Source organism: Paroedura picta, chromosome 6 (assembly GCF_049243985.1).
Source record: "Paroedura picta isolate Pp20150507F chromosome 6, Ppicta_v3.0, whole genome shotgun sequence".
Lineage (NCBI taxonomy): Eukaryota > Metazoa > Chordata > Lepidosauria > Squamata > Gekkonidae > Paroedura > Paroedura picta.
Window position 1 is genome coordinate 64,865,499 of NC_135374.1, and position 19,352 is coordinate 64,884,850.

The 19,352-nt window shown below is 42.6% G+C and overlaps 1 protein-coding gene across 4 annotated transcripts in view; it reads right to left on the minus strand.

Annotated features, from left to right (window-relative positions):
• The window catches only part of KDM6A (lysine demethylase 6A), a 177,149-nt gene that overhangs the window by 101,495 nt on the left and 56,302 nt on the right, over positions 1-19,352 (minus strand). The gene's annotated exons all lie outside the window — the stretch shown is intronic.

Genomic DNA, 19,352 nt, shown 5'->3' on the forward strand with positions numbered 1-19,352 from the left:
CTCTATCTTCTGGAGTATTTGCCAGTCCTCCCAATTTGGTGTCATCTGCAAACTTGATGAGTAGTCCCTTCACCCCTTCATCTAGATCATGAATAAATATGTCAAAAAGTACCGGACCGAGCACCGAGCCCTGAGGTACCCCGCTACTCACCTCCCTCCAGTCTGATGAAACACCATTGACAACAACTCTTTGAGTGTGGTTCTCTAACCAATTCCCTATCCACCTATCTGAAAATCCAGATTGCAGTCCTTCAAATTTATCTATCAGAACATCATGGGGAATCTTATCAAAACTAAAATCCAAGTAAACGACATCAACCGAATTTCCACGATCCAGCAAACCTGTCACTTGGTCAAAAAAGGAAACCAGGTTGGTCTGACAGGACCTGTTGGAGACAAATCCATGCTGAATTCCTTGGATCACCAAATTGTCCTCCAGATGTTTGCAGATCGCTCCCTTTAATATCTGCTCCATTATCTTCCCCACAACAGAGGTCAGATTCACTGGTCTGTAGTTTCCCGGGTCATCCTTCCTCCCTTTTTTGAAGATCGGAATAACATTTGCTCTCTTCCAGTCCTCCGGGGACATCTCCAGTCTTTAAAGAGGCCCTGAAGATGATGGGCATGGGTTATGCAAGTTCTCCGGAAAGTTCTTTGAGCACTCTCGGGTGCATTTCATCCAGCCCAGGGGATTTGAACTCATCCAGTTCAGCTAAATGCCTCTCAACAACCTCTCTGTCCATGTCAACCTGCCACCCAGACACTATCCCTTGGCTACTGCCATCTCTAGGTGTGCCTAAACCTTTTGACCTGTGGGAAAAAAACAGATGTAAAATAGGCACTGAGCCTTTCTGCTTTCTTTGCATCCTCCGTTAGAGTTTGTCCATCCGCATCCAACAGTGGGCCTATTGCCTCCTTTACTTTACGTTTGATCTTCAGATAACTTAAAAATCCCGGTAGTCAAAGAGTGTACACCAAACTGCCTGGAACCTGTGAGATTTAAACTGTCTCACCAAGGAAAAAGTAGCTTGAACCCTTTCAGGAGTCAGAAACCCCTTGCCCTTTAAAGCATTTAGAATGGTTATATAACGTACTCTCCATGAGGCAATTAATTGAGATGTCACTCAACTGAGATGTCCTTCAACTAAGAATCTTAGATTCCAACAGGCCTCAATAACAAGAGAGCACTAACTCAACAAGCAGACCTTTGACTCCAGTACTATTAACCAGTTTTCCTAAGAAGGAAATATATGGCAATCTCAAAGCCTAAGGCAAGCAATAGTCAGTACTATGCACTTGGAAAAGACCTTCAACAGTATAGTGGGAAAGTATATGAAAAATGTAAAAACTTACAATGTTATGGGTTAATAGAAATATGAAAACAGGCATCCTTCAAATTAATAAAAATAAACAATTAACTTAATAGTTGCACAATTAAAGGAATAGACACCATATGGAATTTTGAAACATGCAGAAAATTTAATTTGCTGAGTTCTAAAGAGGTCTAACTTCCTTATCTTTTCTGTCTAGCAAGAATATATGAAAGAAAAAAATTCTGATTTTGGTGGTCCTTACCTTCTTCTATTAAGGAGGTCAATGCTTGATTAAATTTCTTCAACGGGAGCCCATAAGGAGGGTTTAAATCCTAACCTATAACCAACTAACTATGGACAAAACTCACTCATCTGACATAACAGATTCCCATGCTATCCCCAAACTTCATAGGGATCTGCAAGCCTCTTAGTCAGAATGATGACTTTTCTGAAGAGGGTACTTTTCTAGTAGAAAACAGTGACTACCAATTAGGTCAGTGAAAACCCGTGTGTTTCTGATACCTCTGCTGTAAACAGCTTATGCACTGAGAATCCAGCTTATACTGAGAATCCAGACTCCAAGAATCAGTAGTTCCACTGATATTTATTTTTATTTATTTATTAGTTGGATTTGTATACTGCCACTCCCAGCAAGCTGGCTCATGGCGGTTAACAATAAAACATCATATAATAATTTTAAAAATCCATAAAACAACCACAAAACCCCCCAAAATTGCAAATACAATTAAGATGGCGAATATTTAAAAACCTTTCCCCAACAACTTATAGCTGCGGACTCTAGTATGGTCAACAACGCCCTAGATATAAATTGGGATAGTTGTTATCATCTGGGTCTGGTCTAACACCAAGCCAAGGAAGCCCCTATTGAATACCCTGGGGCTTCAGCCCGGCCTCAACCAAACACCTGGTGGAAGAGTTCCGTTTTGCAGGCCCTGTGGAACCCTGAGAGCTCTGTCAGGGCCTGCAGTTCCTTCCAGGAGCTCATTCGACCGGGTAGGACCAGGACTGAAAAAGCCCTGTCACTGGTTGAGGCCAGGCGCACTTCCTGGGGCCCGGGACCATCAGTAAATTCATACCCACAGAGTGGAGGGCCCTGCAGGGGGCATGAAGAAGTAAGTGGTCCTGTAAGTAAGTAGGGCCTAAGCTGTGTATATTTTGATATGGATAATAAGGCTGTGTCACAAAAAGCCTCTGCTTGAACTGGGTTGAAGACAAGTGAAAGACTCCCAACAACTTAGCTGTATGATTATTCTTTATCAAGGACAACATTTAATCTCATGATGGCTTTCCAATCTGCTCCAGAGCAAAGATACAATAAAATGTCAGATCCATCAGGCTTAGTTGCTCGTTCCTCCCCTCTGACTGAAAGCTGCAGAGAACCTGGCCTTTGTGACTAGACACTGATAAAGGATATGATGATGTCCAATAAGGGCAATGGTACAGACCTGGATCTCTAGGCTTGCAAAGCTGTCTCCCCATTCATCCAATGAGCCAAGTGACATCAAGTAGGACTGTGATGGCCACCACATAGGCAAGCTTTTCTCAACTTTTTGACTGTGCAGTAACTCCTGAAATATTCTTCAAGCTTTGAGTAACCCCACAAGTAATGCCAGCTGACCAGCCATCCTGCCATGCCCCTGAAGTCACATGTTTAGTGTGCCTGTCATCACTAATAAAGTAAAATGCTTATTAAATAATAATCCAGATATAGTCGCTCTCAGCTACGACTGTTTGTCTCCAGGTGGGACCAGGAAACCCCTGAAATTGCAGGTCATCTCCAGACTACGGAGATCAGTTTCCCGGGAGAAAATGGTTGTTTGGGACTGCAGCATTGGACACAGTCCTCTCCTACTTGAATATCTGGATCCCTTTGATTACATCAGCTGTCTGTCCTCCAGCCATTTTCTGCTGATGGGTCTCTAAGAAGAAATTATGAGAGGGGGAAATCTGAGGAGCCAATGGGGGGAATACAACAGATTCAGTTTTTACCTCCCATTTTTTCAATTGCGTGCAAATTCAATAAGGCCACCATAGACCAGAAAGATGAGCAGAAAACCACCCTGTCCTCCTGACTCCTCCCTGCGTTAGTTAAATTTTAAAAATTAAATCCCGAATTGGAGTAACCCTGGTTGAGAATCACTGGTGTAGGCAATTGTAATTGCACCCATGGAATTATGTACATTTGACCTAGGTGAGATTCATGTGGAACCTGGTCTTGTGGTATTGTTAGCATCTCCATCCCCATCAAAAATGGGCTCTGGGGGAAATCTTGGAGGCAGTTAAGGGTTACTTGGCTTCTCCTGAAAGGTTGAAACTGGCTCAACTCAACCCCACTCTGGTTACCCAAAACATGGACAGATGGTGGCTTGACTCACCTGGACAAAGAGGGCTGGAAGGGGAGATGGCCATGACTCGGGCAGAGAGCCCCAACCTAGCCAAGAATAAGGCTGGGAGTCAAACAGTAGTGGAAGAAATGTGGCCCGAAGGCAACAGCAAGCCTGGGTATGGGGAAGGCCAGAGTGTGGGGGAATAAGAGGCAGAACTGAACAGCACAAGGAAGAAGCAGGGAAGGGATGCAAGCAGTAGGCTTCTTTTCATTTTATAGCCTCCCAGGTGGATGGAAAAGACATTGGATCCAGGCCATGTAGGGATGGGGCCAGGGAGTCTTCAAGGTCTTACCAGTTTGAAGGCCAGAGTGAGCCTCTTCCTCTCACCCCTTTTGTATGGGAAACCTATACAACCTAGGGACAGGGGAGTCTCACAATTTTAATTTTAATGTTTCTTTAAAATTTCCATTTATTCCTGCAGTTCTGAATAAAGACAATAAGTTGTATTTCTCTATAAAGTTTTGTCTATTTTTATTTTTGCTGAAAATATACCCAAATTACCCTCTTTTATATTTATTTACCCATTGCTTTTTATAACCTAATTTTTCCCTCAAATATCCAAATGCTTCCTTCTACCTCTGTCTTCCTTTAAAATGTTTTCCCCCTTTTTTGAAAATAGTTACTGCTAAACTTTTAATCCTTATATAACCTAGAGATATTAGTATTGGGCAGCCTAAGATTAAAATAAGTCTTATACAGCTAAAAAGTGTCTTTCATAATAAACAAATGCACTACCTGAGAATACAGGAAAATAAATACCATGCTCATTATTGTTTTGTCAAAGGTTTACCAGCAAAAACCTGAAAAATGACAAATAAACAAAAAACACACATGGTGACAACAGTTTTTCAAAACACTGTAGTCTGATTAGAGCTCTAGTGGCTATTTATTAAAAATTCAATAGTTTTGCCAAGTTTCAGCACTATGCAGCCTGATCATTCATAACTAGGTGAATGCATTGAAAATTAAGGGTACCTATAAGCAGAAATGCAGCATTATTTAAAAAATACTATCATGGTATGTATTATGTAAAAAAAAACAAACTATAACCAGCTTTCAAATTCTATAAATATTTAAGAAAGGCAGATGGTCAAGTAAAAAATAAAACTGCCCTCTTAAAACAGTGTTTCTTGAACTTCCTGAACTCTAAGACCCTTCTAAACATACTCAAGAAGCTACAAACCCAATGGTTTTCATACCTTTGTCAGGCAAAGAAAAAGAATATCAAACACAACTGTGTGTATGTTGTGTATCACTGCATAGAGATCTGTGGATTGGGACAGGCCTAAGGACTAGAACAAGGAATTTCTGATTCCCTCATTCACCACCACCAAAATCAAATCAATGAGATAGAAAAGGATTTGGAGCATCACAAGCCCTGTACATTCCCAAACTTTCTTCAATTTCTATTTAGCATAGCAACTTTAATGCTAAATCTCTGCTACAAGTTTCCTACTCCACAAGATCTGCCTTGCTACAGTATTGTGAATGTATCCTGGAGAGGAGGGGTCTTCAGCGTCAATCCTCGGACTTCCTGTAGACCCAGAAGCCTCCAAGTCCGTAAGGGCAGGCCACTCACTGTGATCTCCTCATGGTTGTCGGAAACTAGTATAGCTCTGCTGGCATTTTTCCAGCACAGTCGGGTTGGCTATGGAAACGACCCAAAATCTCAAGTCTGGCAGCACCAACAAAGGCCTGTGAGAGTCTCCAATGCCTTAAGTTTTAGATGGGAGAGGCCTGTCACAACTGTCTCCCCTTTCTATCTCAGACCAGCAATGAGGCCCTTCCTCAAGGCCTTTCTGTCTTTCGTGCTAACAAGGTAAAAGACTACAAAAGAATGGGTCTAGGCTGGGACCCAGCAGACCTCTGCCAAGTTTTTTCCTGTGCAGTTGAGGACAGTTGGGGATAAACAGCCCAAAGTGTTGGGTCTCCCAGCACTGATGGTGACTTGTGCTGCTGTAGATGTACATGCTCTTGGCCAGTCTCCAGTGGCTGGAACCTCAACTGGAAAAGGCTAGTTTTAACAGTCTCTTTTTTTCTTTTTTAAGGCTGGCAATGGTGCCTTTCTTCAAGGCTTTTTTATTTTCCATACCAATAAATCAAAAATCTCCAAGAAAGCAGAACTAATCTCAAGTGTCCTGCTGGAGCAGCAGGGATATTGAACTGGAGGGTCACAACCTTGCTGTGAGCCAATACAGTCAGTACAAACTTGCATAGCCCTGCCTGGAGCAAGAGGCATGACCTAACTACTCTGAATGACCTCTCCCACTGAAAGAGAATTTCAGTTCCCCTATGAGGCTTTGGCGCAGTTTCCCTCCCTCCATCTCCAAATCAGAAAGGTAGGACAATAAACTATGTGTTATCCAGTCTGTGGATATGTGGCACAGTGGTTAGCGAGAAAAATGAAAAGGTAAATCACAAGGGAAGAGGACAAGAGGTCAAGTGGAAACAGAAGCAATGAAAGCCTTGCATGCCCCCCTAGTTTCAGCAGATAACCATGTTGATCTGCAGTAGAACAGTTGGATTAACCAAGTTGAGGTATACTTAAAGACAGCTTATATTTAAGAGCAGTAAACATTTATATCGTCCATCATGTGTTAAAAGCATCTCACTCAGTAAAAGAGAAAATAGTTCATATTTTTTCAGTACTCCTCCAGCTTTCGCCTCATTAGACCACATTACAATTAACTCTCCAGAAGAAGAAAAAAAGTCCTCATTTTTTCCTCTCTCCTCCACCCCTCCCCAGGTCTTCAGGTTTAATTATTGTGCAGAACTTCAAATATGTACTAGGCACTTTGAAATACCTTCTAAATTGATGCTTAGTCTGAAAACAGCCTTTAAAATACAGCTAGATTAACAAACTAGAGCAGCCTTTTTCAATCTTTTGACCGCAGAGGTACTCCTGAAATATTTTTCAGGCTTCAAGGTATCCCAGAAATAATGTCAGCTGGCCATGTCTTCCCAGCCAACATCCCAGAAGTGATAAGTCATGAACCACCCAGGGTTGCCAACCTCCAGGTGAGAGCTAGAGACTTCTTGTAAGTGCTTCCCTCTGGTTGTCCCTTTTTTCAGTCACTGCAAGATTAAGAGGCCCCTGCAGACTTCCTCACTCTCCTGGGGAGGGGGGAGAGAGCTGGGGGCACCTAACCTCTACCTGCAGAGACAGTTGGGATTGAGCAGATGATCTGGAGAAAACAAGGGAGGGAGGAGAGAAGGGAAAAGCACCTGCAGGCATTTTTCCCAAAGGGGGAAAAGCAACAGTGGAGGAAAAGGGACTCTCACGTTGCAACGGGATGCAGGACTGGGAGAAAATGCAGTTACCGTTGCAGCCTCTCCCCAGTTTCTCTTTTCAAACCATCAGAAGAGTTGCATACTTCCCCCACTCTCTTCCTCTTGGGTCTGAAGAGTACCTGAATTTTTTAATCTCTCCATCGCCACCTATGAGCACTTCAGTCTGCCTGCTCGGCCACCACCGCTGCTGATTCCAAAAAACACAACCCACAGCACACACTCCATCACCCCAGGTTAACGTGTAACTCTGGTTGTGAATCCCTGAACTTAATGCTCAGAGAAGTATATGTGTACCGCATGACTTTTATGATTCTACATGAAACACCTAATTTTGTCAAGGCTCACTTTTCTATTAAGTTTCATTATACTAAGAAATAAAATGAACTCAAAACTGTATTCCATAATAGAAAAATACTGTGGAACTACTTTGGATTCTATCTGCACTTATTTACTTTTTCCTACACCTTCCTTTTCCAGCAATTTTTCTAATGCTTGATAATCAGTGTGGAAAAGAAATAACAGAAACTATCAATTATGCTATTCCTATTCAAACAGAATTACAGATCAAGCAGTATGAAAAAAGAGATGCTTCAAGGAACAAGAAACTGTTACCCTATATATTTAACGCAAGAGTGCCACAGCAAGAAAAAGTATCCACGTCTTTTCCTCATTAAGCTGTATTACAATGAATTCTCCAGAAGAAAAATTGGTCATACATCTAAGTAAGGTCACAGGGTACGGACAGAGCAGAAGAGCTAAGAACAGATAGGGGGAACTTCCCTAGAAATCTGAAGGTCACAAATTTACATGAAAATCTGAAATTTAACAAAATATTGAGGGATTAAAACTTCCAAAAATAATAACATCTGAAGCTTTAAGAAAGAAATGGTCACTGTTTTGGAAGGTGAAAGGCAAGTATAAAATTATTTGAGGTCTCATATTAATTTCAAGAGACCTCAAATAATTTTATACTTGCCTTTCACCTTCCAAAACAGTGACCATTTCTTTCTTAAAGCTTCAGATGTTATTATTTTGAGGTCTCATATTAATTTTGAGGTCTCATATTAATTAAAAAATTATTTGAGGTCTCATATTAATTTCAAGGAAAACTCAACAATGGCCACAGGATTGGAAAAGGAAAACTCAACAATGGCCAATGGCCACAGGATTGGAAAAGGTCAGTTTACATTCCAATCCCAAAGAAGGGCAATGCCAAAGAATGTTCAAACTACCGCACCATCGCACTAATTTCTCATGCTAGCAAAGTTATGCTCAAAATCCTACAAGCTAGGCTCAAGCAATATGTGGACCGAGAACTTCCAGAAGTACAGGCAGGATTTCGAAGAGGCAGAGGAACTAGAGATCAAATTGCCAACATACGCTGGATCATGGAGAAAGCTAGGGAGTACCAGAAGAACGTCTACTTCTGCTTCATTGACTATGCTAAAGCCTTTGATTGTGTGGAGCACAACAAATTGTGGCAAGTTCTTAAAGAGATGGGAATACCAGAGCATCTTATTTGTCTCTTGAGAAATTTATATGCAGGTCAAGAAGCAACAGTGAGAACTGAACATGGAATCACTGACTGGTTCAAAATTGAGAAAGGAGTTCGGCAAGGCTGTATACTGTCGCCTTGCCTATTTAACTTGTATGCAGAGCACATCATGAGAAATGCGGGATTAGAGGAGTCACAAATTGGGATCAAGATTGCAGGGAGAAATATCAACAACCTCAGATATGCAGATGATACCACTCTAATGGCAGAAAGTGAAGAGGAACTAAAGAGCCTGTTGATGCGGGTGAAGGAGGAGAGTGCCAAAGTTGGCTTGAAACTCAACATCAAGAAAGCAAAGATCATGGCATCCGGCCCTCTCAATTCCTGGCAAATAGAAGGGGAAGAAATGGAGATAGTGACAGATTTTATTTTCCTGGGCTCCAAGATCACTACAGATGGGGACTGCAGCAAAGAAATTAAAAGACGCTTGCTCCTGGGGAGGAAAGCTATGGCAAATCTAGACAGCATCCTAAAAAGCAGAGACATCACCCTGCCAACAAAAGTGCGTTTAGTCAAGGCTATGGTCTTCCCAGTTGCAATGTATGGCTGCGAAAGTTGGACCATAAGGAAGGCCGAGCTTCAAAGAATTGAGGCTTTTGAACTCTGGTGCTGGAGAAGACTCTTGCGAGTCCCTTGGACTGCAAGGCGAACAAACCAGTCAGTCCTAGAGGAGATCAGCCCTGACTGCTCTTTAGAAGGCCAGATCCTGAAGATGAAACTCAAATATTTTGGCCACCTCATGAGAAGGAAGGACTCCCTGGAGAAGAGCCTAATGCTGGGAGAGATCGAGGGCAAAAGAAGAAGGGGACGACAGAGAATGAGGTGGATGGATGGAGTCACTGAAGCAGTAGGTGCAAACTTAAATGGACTCCGGGGAATGGTAGAGGACAGGAAGGCCTGGAGGATCATTGTCCATGGGGTCGCGATGGGTCGGACACGACTTCGCACATAACAACAACAACAAATTAATTTCAAAAACAGGCCCTAGTCAAGCCGAGTACTTTCATTATCAAGTGAGTGTCTTGTAATCAGGAGCCAACCCTCATCAGTTAGGCTGTTCAGCAGGAGCCCACACCACAACAGAGCCATTTTTTTCATGCGGCTGGATGGTCCTGCCGCCTGGGCTCACTTTGCATTTTCGGCTCTGGTTGGTACAGCCTGCTGGGAGGCAATGTCCACCAGGCCTGATGCTCTCTTGATGCGTGTTTAATGAGGACCACCAGGTTCCTGTTGGAAAGGAAGCCATCCTCTGGTCCACTACTGGCCATGGTGTTAATAGCCATATAGAACTGTGCTTAAGTGAGTCAAAATGGTGGTCGGAAGAGCTGTGAACACTTAAAAGAAACAGATACTCTCCCTTCTAAAAAGGGAGGGTGGCTATCAGTTCTATGAGGGAAGGAAAGAGAAAGGATTAGGGAATTGAAGGGAATGAGGAAAGAAAGCCAAAAGGTGAAAAAACAGCAAGGATAAAGGGCAGAACTATGTAGTCAACTGTTCTCCCTCGAAGGCAGGAGGGAAAATTGGAACAAGGGAAATTCCTGCCATGAAGCAGGAAGTGGAAGAAAAGATATTACCTCTTGCCTCCCTAGCAACTGGCAAGAATCAACACAAGACAGATGCTCTCTCCTCAAAGGGAGAACAGACCCTTTGTAATCTATATGCTTCAAATTCTCAGGGACCTTCCTGGGGAGCCCCCTACATGCCCTCCAAGTTAGATGTGGATTGGGCTTGGGAGGTCCCTGTTACTGCCCCCTAATATGGGCCCCCATGAAACTCCTTTTGGAGAAGACATTTGACACAAGTTCTGGAGAATACAGAATGGACCCTATGCAAGCTATCCCTTTACTATCCCTTTTCCATTTTAGAAAAAAAAAAGTTTCAGCATACTATTGGTAGTTCTGATTTATAACCTTCTAATCTTAGAAGGATGTAACATGGCTTGCAATAGCACTGTCCCTGTGTCTTTGGATATAAATGAGGGATTCCAAGGGCTAGTTCACTTTATCAGGAGGAAGGTACGGCAGCAGACAGGTAGTGAACTGTTTTTAACTAACAGTGTTTTCTGTGAAGCGATTTTATTGGGTGTATTAATAGCAAACTGAATAAAAATATGATCAAATTGGGGGAAGGGCCTGATTTTTATATTCCCCCCTCGGAGAAGGACAGGAGTTACATGGTAAGTCAGCAAAGTGGGAACAAGGAGAAATGGCAGATCCTGAGAAAGCGCTACAAAACTTGAGTGCAGATGAAAGGGCTAGTTTTTTCCCTTGCTTTTTGCAGCTGTTTCTGTATTTAAAACATTTGTACTCCTGTTTTTCCCTAAAGTGACTTAGAAAAAATGCCAAATCAATCAACACAATTAACTCATCATCATCTTAAAAATAAAATAAAGAAAACTATCACTAATCCATGCCATAAAGCTCAACACAAAAAACCCTCTTCATAACACACAGAAGTAATTTGGTCTTGCTTGTTGGTTGGGAACCGTCTGTGTTGAAAACTAGGGCACAACAGCTTCTGAAGTCCTTGGTGCAAATCCAAAAGGTATGAAAAGATTTTCCTTTTTCATCCTGACTTCAACTCTGCTTAGGAAGGAATAAAACTAGTAATATTGTTTTCAGCACCACATGTCACAATATTTGTGCTCACATAGCAGGGTAACAGATCACATCACTAAATTAAAACAAAAAAATACTGGGATAAATTTTTAAAAGAGTTTAAGTGTATTCATCAGAGTTATAATTTTATGCTGATATCTGATAATTTTATAAAAACAGACATCACCATACACTCCTTAACAAAGAATGAAGCCTGCTTCTGGCCTAAGGAGCCTTTAAGTAATTCCTCTGGCTGGAGGAAGACATCAAACTTTGTTAAGCAGGGTGGTGGTTAAGACATAGACTTTGAAGTACTGCAGTTATTCTAAATATATAGGATTGGCTTCACATGGGGTTTTCCATGAATGGCATATCCCTACAGTAGAAGGGAACCTTATGGATCAAAACAAATTCCTACTGATACCAAGTGATGTCTAGCCCCGCCCCCGCCCATTATCTCTCACTTCTCTCCCAATAATACCTGACAGGTGGGGGGGGGGGAATCTGTGTCTTTGTGAGGGATTTTGGAATCCTCTCTTGCTTTCTCTTATCTCATGTTATTTGAGTAGCTGCCACCACTTAAATCCTGCTCTAATCTTTTTAGCTATCCACAGCTGAAGGCACTGATGGGCCAGGCTTATTTATTTAACTAATTTTTATCCTATATCTTCCGCAATGGAGCTCCAAAGGATTTTACATAATTCCCCATTCTTCCATTTTATCCTCACAGCCCTATGGGGTAGGTTAGTCTGAGAAGGTGTGTCTGATTCTAGGTCACCCAGTAAGCTACCATGGCAGCAGTAGGGATTTCAATCTCACAGAAACTAGTCTCCCAGACACTTGTCCAAACCACCATACCACACTGGCTGTGTGAGCTGCTACGTACTCCTTTCTTGCCCTACCTGCTAATGAACCTTAGTCCAGTCAGAAATATTTGGTCTATGATTTGACAGCGGCCAAATGGCTTGGGTGAGATCTCAGAACACAGTGTGAAACCCTTAGAAGCAAAACAATTATCTTTATGTGCTAAAATATATCTCTATTCACTACACCACAATAGAACTGGAAAACTGTCAAAACATTACAAAGCTGTTACAGAACTAAGAAAAAGAAACAAAACTCGAGGCTACCTAAGTTGTACAAGGGACAGGCTGGCATGTTCCAAGGAATAGACACAATTAAAGCAGGAACTATGAAACAGAGTCTGGAAGGTAGACTTAATTCCACCACACCACACAGTTCCCTGTCCCTTAGCTTGTCTGCTTCTGCAGAACATACTAAGCTTTTTAACTCTTATATTTATGGCTGGGATGATTTCTGATGAATCCCATACTGGATTTGAATTCCACATGTGCTGCCCTGTACCTTTTCCCCTTCATTCCCATACCTACATCTCCAAATTTATATAACTCAACTTAGCATGTCTCAAAATAAATCTGTCTTCCCTACTGCTGACAGGTTGGCAAATGGTTTTGTTGGCCAAACTATTTGTCACAATAAACATCTCTTCCCTGCCTGAAACCCCGAATTTATGACTTTGCAGGGCTTCTTCAACATTCATCAAGGTATTTTGCATTCCCTCATTAACAAGAGGAACATATATTTATTATAAACACTGTTAGTTGGAACCATTAAAAATTATCTGAAAACAAAGCCAGGCATAACAAGAGTCCAAGTTTCCACATTCAAATCTTATATTTCAATATTAACACATATTAAGAACTAAACTACCAAAGATTCAGAAAGCTACTTAAAATGTGAGTTATTCAAAACAAAGATTGTGAATCAGTCAACTGGAAAATTGCTTTCCCTCATATGAGAGCCTGCATGGTGGAGAATAGTTATTTTCAGACACAATTACTTTTGGTACTTAACATCCTCTGCTTACTTAATGCAAAAAAAAGTTCTAAAAAACTCTTAAAATGCCAGAGTATCTTTCATAGTTAAGACTACAAGTGAAGAAAATATTAAATGAAATACAAAATATTTCAACATTAGCTGTTAATAAAAAAAATATATGTCAAGAGATTGCAATGAATTGTTTTAGTCATTTTAGTGGAATTGATTTTAAGTGGAGATTTCAGAAATGAGCCCTAGTAATGCAACATATAATCATTTTGTGATAAACATGTGAAGTTAGGTCACCCTTTCTCATATATTTCTGATGCCTTAAAGGGACCAGAACATAGGACTGCCAAATTGTCATTTTTAAAAAGACCTGGTCAACAACTGAGATTTGAGAATAGTACAGTCTAAAGGAATTGCAATAAGTTACTATTACCAAATGTCTCAAGTAATTAACAGAAAACAATGTTAAGAGAGTTAAGATTGCCTCAAAAACATCTTTTGCATAAAAGAAAATTTTACATTTGTTCCCCAAAATGCCCAAATTTGTACTGGGGAAAAAGTCCTCCATTAAAAAAACCCCCAATAAAGGCAATGTTCAATTTTTCTGATATTGGTCTAGGCCAAGAGTGGCCAAACTGTGTCTCTCCAGATGTCCATGAACTACAATTATCATGAAGCCCTGCCAGCATGGTAACTGTAGCCCATGGACATCTGGAGAGCTGCAGTTCGACCCCTCCTGGTATAGGCCTTTGCATTTTTATTACAGTTAAAGCCTAGCCGATTTTACTGGAGGAATTTACCTGGGCCTAGAAGACTACATTGGAGCATGGGGCACACCCTGAGACATCCAGAGTTAGGTATCTTCTTGATCCTCCCACATCACATTAAGTTGAATTGATTAGTTTTGACTAATTAAATATTAATGAAAGGCAAAACCAAAGACTTCATTTCCTGAAGCATTCTGTGAATGTATTTAGAAGCATATATAATTAACAATGCTAGAAAAAAAAATAGCCCACAGCCTATTATCATAGTATTTTTGTCTAAACTCTTAGAAAGTTGATCCAAAGACATGTACTAAAAATCTAACGCCTGACTGCCATCTACATTACAAGCTTTCACATGAACCTGCCCTATACTAAATCAGACCACTGGTCCATCAAAATCAGTATTTACTCAGACAGGCAGTGTTTCCCAGCCAGAGGGCCAGGGACCCCCAAGGGTCCACCAGGTGGGGGGTTGGAAGTGACCCCTGCCATTTTCCCTGCTGCCTTAGCTAGGCCTGGGAACTGGCTATTTCTCTTGTTCCCCTTCCCCTCAAGCAGGTTTAGCCCACTGATGGTTTTCCCAGCTGGGAGGAGGTGGAGCCTGCATACTTATTCCCAATTTAAACTGCCTATTGTCTTTCCTGCCACCAACAGTCCTTGTCAAGCCTGCTTGATAGTATTTGTGCTCCTTGGAGAATGTTCCTTACCTGCAGCGCTATTCAGAGGTTCTGTGTTTCTGAGGGGGGGGAGAGGGAGAGGCTGGCTCTTAAGAGCTCTTAAGAGCCCTCTGCTTTCTCTCCTGCTGCATGATCTGATAGCAAGAAAGAAGGCAAAGAGCCGGGGGGGGGGCATTTTTCTGTATAAAACTGGTGAGGGTTGTTAAGGAAAGAGGGCCAGGGCTGGTGGAGATGGTGGATTGGGGGAGACAGACAGGCAGACATGAGGTACGCCCTACAGCAAGGAAAAAGGCAGAGAGCCATTTTTGTGGTGGGGGGAGAGTTCTGCATAAAACAGGGGAGTGTGCAAAGGAAAGGGAGCCAGGGCTTGTGTGGGGAGGGGGGCAGAGGAGGAGGAGGAGGAGAAGGAGAGTTGTTTTTTATATGCTGCTTTTCCCTACCCGAGGGAGGCTCAAAGCGGCTTACAGTCGCCTTCCCATTCCTCTCCCCACAACAGACACCCTGTGGGGTGGGTGAGGCTGAGAGAGCGCTGATATCACTGCCCGGTCAGAACAGTTTTATCAGTGCCCAAGGTCACCCAGCTGGTTGCATGTGGGGGAGCGCAGAATCGAACCTGGCATGCCAGATTAGAAGTCCGCACTCCTAACCACTACACCAAACTGGCTCTGAGAGAGAAGGCTGGCTCTTCATAGCCCATAGCCCCTCCTGCTGCTTCCTCTCCTGCTACATGACCTGATGGCAAGAAAGAAGGCATAGAGGCAGTTGAGGGTGGCGGCAGCATTTTTCTGTATAAAACTGGTGAGCTTTGTAAAAGAAAGAGTACTAGGGCACTCGTGGGGATGGTGGCTGGGAGGCGAGGGGGAGAAAGAGAGAGAGACAGACAAAAACAAGGTTGGCTCATAACCGCCCACAGCCCATTCCCATGCTTCCTTACCTTCTGTATGGTCCATAGCAAATAAAAAGGCAGAGAACGGCGGGGGGGGGGGGGGGGCTTCTGCCTAAAACTGGTGAGTTTGCAACGGAAAGGGAGCCAGGGCTTGTTTGGGGAGGGGGTAGAGGAGGCTGGAGCCCATAGCCCCTCCCCCTGTTCCCTCTCCTGTTGCACCCCCCCAATAGCAAGGAAGAAAGTAGGAAGTCCCACCTGGAGGCTGGCATCCCTCACCCTCTGTGGGGCATAATGCCACAGAGTTCACCCTCCAAAACAGCCATTTTCTCCAGGGAATTGATGGCATCCATAGCTGAGAGCTACTACACCAGGGTCCAGTGCAAGGACTGTGCACAGCCTGCAAAAGGATTCCTTTCTTCCCTCGTTTCCCTTTGCCCTGACAACCATTTCTGACCCTGAGAATTGCTGCTTTGCATGGTGGGCTTTATGACAGCTGAGATGAATGACAATGAGTGACAATCTCAAAGAATACAACCCAATCTCCTATGCAGCATTAACTGAACAATACCTGCACTCTGGGCTCGCTGTTTGCTCTCCTTCAAGGAAAAGGTGCCTGAGATGGATTCAAGAGGCTGTGGCCAAAGCCTGAGCAAGGGGGTTGGATCTCTTTGGGCAGAATATAGGGTGTCCTCCCTCCACCAGAAGCTTAGAGCCTGGCCAGAGCTTCTTCATCCTCAAACTCCTGCAGTGTAACTTTACAGAAGCCAGCCCCGCTCCTGACAAGGAATATTCACCAGATGGGCTATCAGTTAATCATAAGACCATGAGAGAGGCCATGATGGATCAGTCCAGTCCTCTGTGTCACACAGTCACCAAATCCCAGAAATTATCAAGAGGTCCACCAGCAGGGCCAGAACTCCAAAAGCCCTCCCGCTGTTGCCTCTCAAGCATCAAGAATAAGATCATCACAGTCATAAGAACAAAAGATACCATATTGGATCAGGCCAATGGCCCATCTAGTCCACCAGTCCGTGTCACACAGTGGCCAAATCGCAAAGGCTATCAAGAGCCTTTGTGCCACACATGAAAGGCCATGTGAATTACCAGTCCCCAGAGTCCCTGTGCCAGAAACCAACCAATGGAAAAGTGCTTCTGGAGTTCTAGCCCTGCTGGTGGGCCTCCTGGTAGCCCCTGGGTACTGGCCAGCCCCCCCCCCCCAAGCTGACATCGCTAGCAATGTGTAAAAGTAACATGTAGGTGTTGTGGGATGGGCCTAATAGATATGTCAATTCTGGTAACATAGGAAGAGGCATGGTAACACCACTCCCTGCAATGTGGGAGTGGTCTGCTGATGTTACATCAAGTGGGAGTGTCTTGGTGATGTCACTTCTGGTGGCACATGAATTCTGGGGGTGTGAGCCAGCTGACATCATTTCCAGAGGTCCTCAAAGCGTGAATAATACTTCAAGGGGTTCTCCATGGTCACAAAGTTGAAAAACACTGCTCTAGGATCTTTCATGTCACCTACTACCACATTCTTTAAACTGGAGATGCTGAGGGTGAACCTGGAACCTTCTGCCACCAAACAGCTGCTCTGAGGAACAGACCTACCCCTATGCACCCCTTCCTGCTCTAGCCCCTTCCTCCTGTTGAAAAGCCGTCTCATCATTAAGGTAAGATTTTGTTGTTGTTAGGTGCAAAGTCGTGTCCAACCCATCGCGACACCTTGGAAATGATCCTCCAGGTAAGATTTATTCAGAGGCAAACAGGTGAGATTGCCTCTGAATCTACAAGACTACCCTATAGATTCCTCACTGAAATCTGAAATAAATTAAGAATAGATATGTTTGTTTAAAGCTTCTGTAAATTCTAAAAATAAGCAAAAGTAGTGGAATAAAAGTTTTGTTGTCTGCACTCATGGGGAAAAGAAGCTGATGGTGAACCAAATACTCAGGTTTATTGCTCTGCCCAACAGAATCTACAGCAACCAAACTTCACCCCACTGGGAATGCCACAACATGTGGAACACCTGGTACAACCTTTCTACTTGTCACTAAGTAACGGAGTCATGCTACACAACAGGCAAACAAGCAGATCAGTTGCCCAGAAGTCCTTTGGCAGACCTGACTCCCAAGAGTTTGAAGCAGGTTACACTCATGGACAGGGGTAGTCAAACTGACATCTGGAGGGCCGCAGTTTGACTACCCCTACTCAAGGATGTTGTCAGAAATCACTGCCAACTGTCAAAAGCCCAGCAACAGCTGGTGGCACCAGGCAGTCTATCTAGAGAGGCAGGAATGGAAAGTGTACAACTCCAAAAATGCAAAGCTGAGGAAGAGTAGCTTGCCATCTAGGTAATGTCAAAATTCTGCATGATCATGGGGTCAGACTGCTGTATTAATTTAATCTCTTAAATGTTCTCTAAAACCACAGTGCTTTGGGAGATATATATAATTTTAATAAATGTCAAAAATCACTGAAGCAGTGATATGACATGAAGCTACCATACACTGAGACAGATCACTGACATATCAAGGTCAATACTGCCTACTATTACTGGAAGCAGCTCTCCAGGTTTCAAGCATAGATATTTTACAAAATTCCTTTTGAACTGGAGATGCCATTAATTGAACTAATGACATTTTGCATAAACACATATGCCCTACCACTTAGTTATGGTCCTTCCCTAAAGATCTTGAAGACTTCAATTTTGCAAGCACATCAACCTCCGTAATTCTCTAATACAGCTGAATAACCACACACCTCAAACAAAAACATAAGACTGATTTGATAATAATTGTGTACACTACTGCCTAAATACAGAATTTCAGAAGCACAACATATGAAATTCCTGTATGGGTAGGTTTCCTTTTCACTTTAATAAAAGAAGCTGACTTGCATTGAAGAAAGAAAACCTTATGGCAGAAAAATTTTGTACATACAGTAGAAACTCCAGAAGGAATTTCGTTTCCCCTCATAACTCCCCAAGAGCACTACGGTCTTCAGACCAACATCTGCTCAGGGTCCCCGACCCAAAAAAGAGAGAGTTGTCCTCGGCTCAGGCCATAGCCTTTTTGGACCTAGCTCCAGACTGATGGAATATGCTCACAAAAGAGATCAGGGCCCTGCAGGGCATTAATCAATTCTGCACAGTCTGTAAGATGGGAGCTGTTCACCAATAATGTCTGGCCTCACCACTGGAGGCAGAAGTGAGTTTCAAAACCCACTGTCTGGGTAATTTTAGCTGGGGGCATTAGGAAAAATGTACAGATTTATATTTTTAAACTGTTGTTTTAAATATTGTTACCCACCCTGAGTGACATGGAAGGGCAGGATATAAATAAAAAATATTATTAATAATATAAAATATATAGGTTTATAGCACAGTGATAAAACCAGTTTGTAATTGATACACATAATCCCTCTCCTTCCAGGCCAAGTGACAACTGGAACCCTTGCAATTAGTCCTGTGCACATGATTATAGCATTTTTATTCATACCAAAGTAATATGGGATCATATACCAGTGATATGTGCAAATCAGGCTTATGTTGCCAAGTTTTAACAATGTACAAGCCATCAGAAATTGTTTTAGCAGTTCAATGCATATTCCATATTTAAGATCCTGTTTTAAGGCTCAAAATGGATAGCTTTAACTACATCTGTGTGAATAAAGTGTCTGTATCTGGGGCAGGAAAGAGAGCAAGAGACAAATGGACACCAAAGAAGGGAAAGTTTTGAGAAGGAAAGCACACATCTGAGTCTGGCTCCCTATTTACTTGCTAACCATAGGAGAGAGCCAGCACTAACGTATGCATTGATGGTCTGGAGAAGAAATGACTCCACTACGCAGGCAAAAATCCTAAATTTGCCTGGTACAAACAAAATGTGTGTAAAAAACTGGTATAACCCAAAAGGAAAATATACAGACAGTTTGGTGTGTGATAAATAGTACAGCAGGCAATTCTAAAAACAAAACATTATGTCATAAACACATGAAACTTCCTGGGT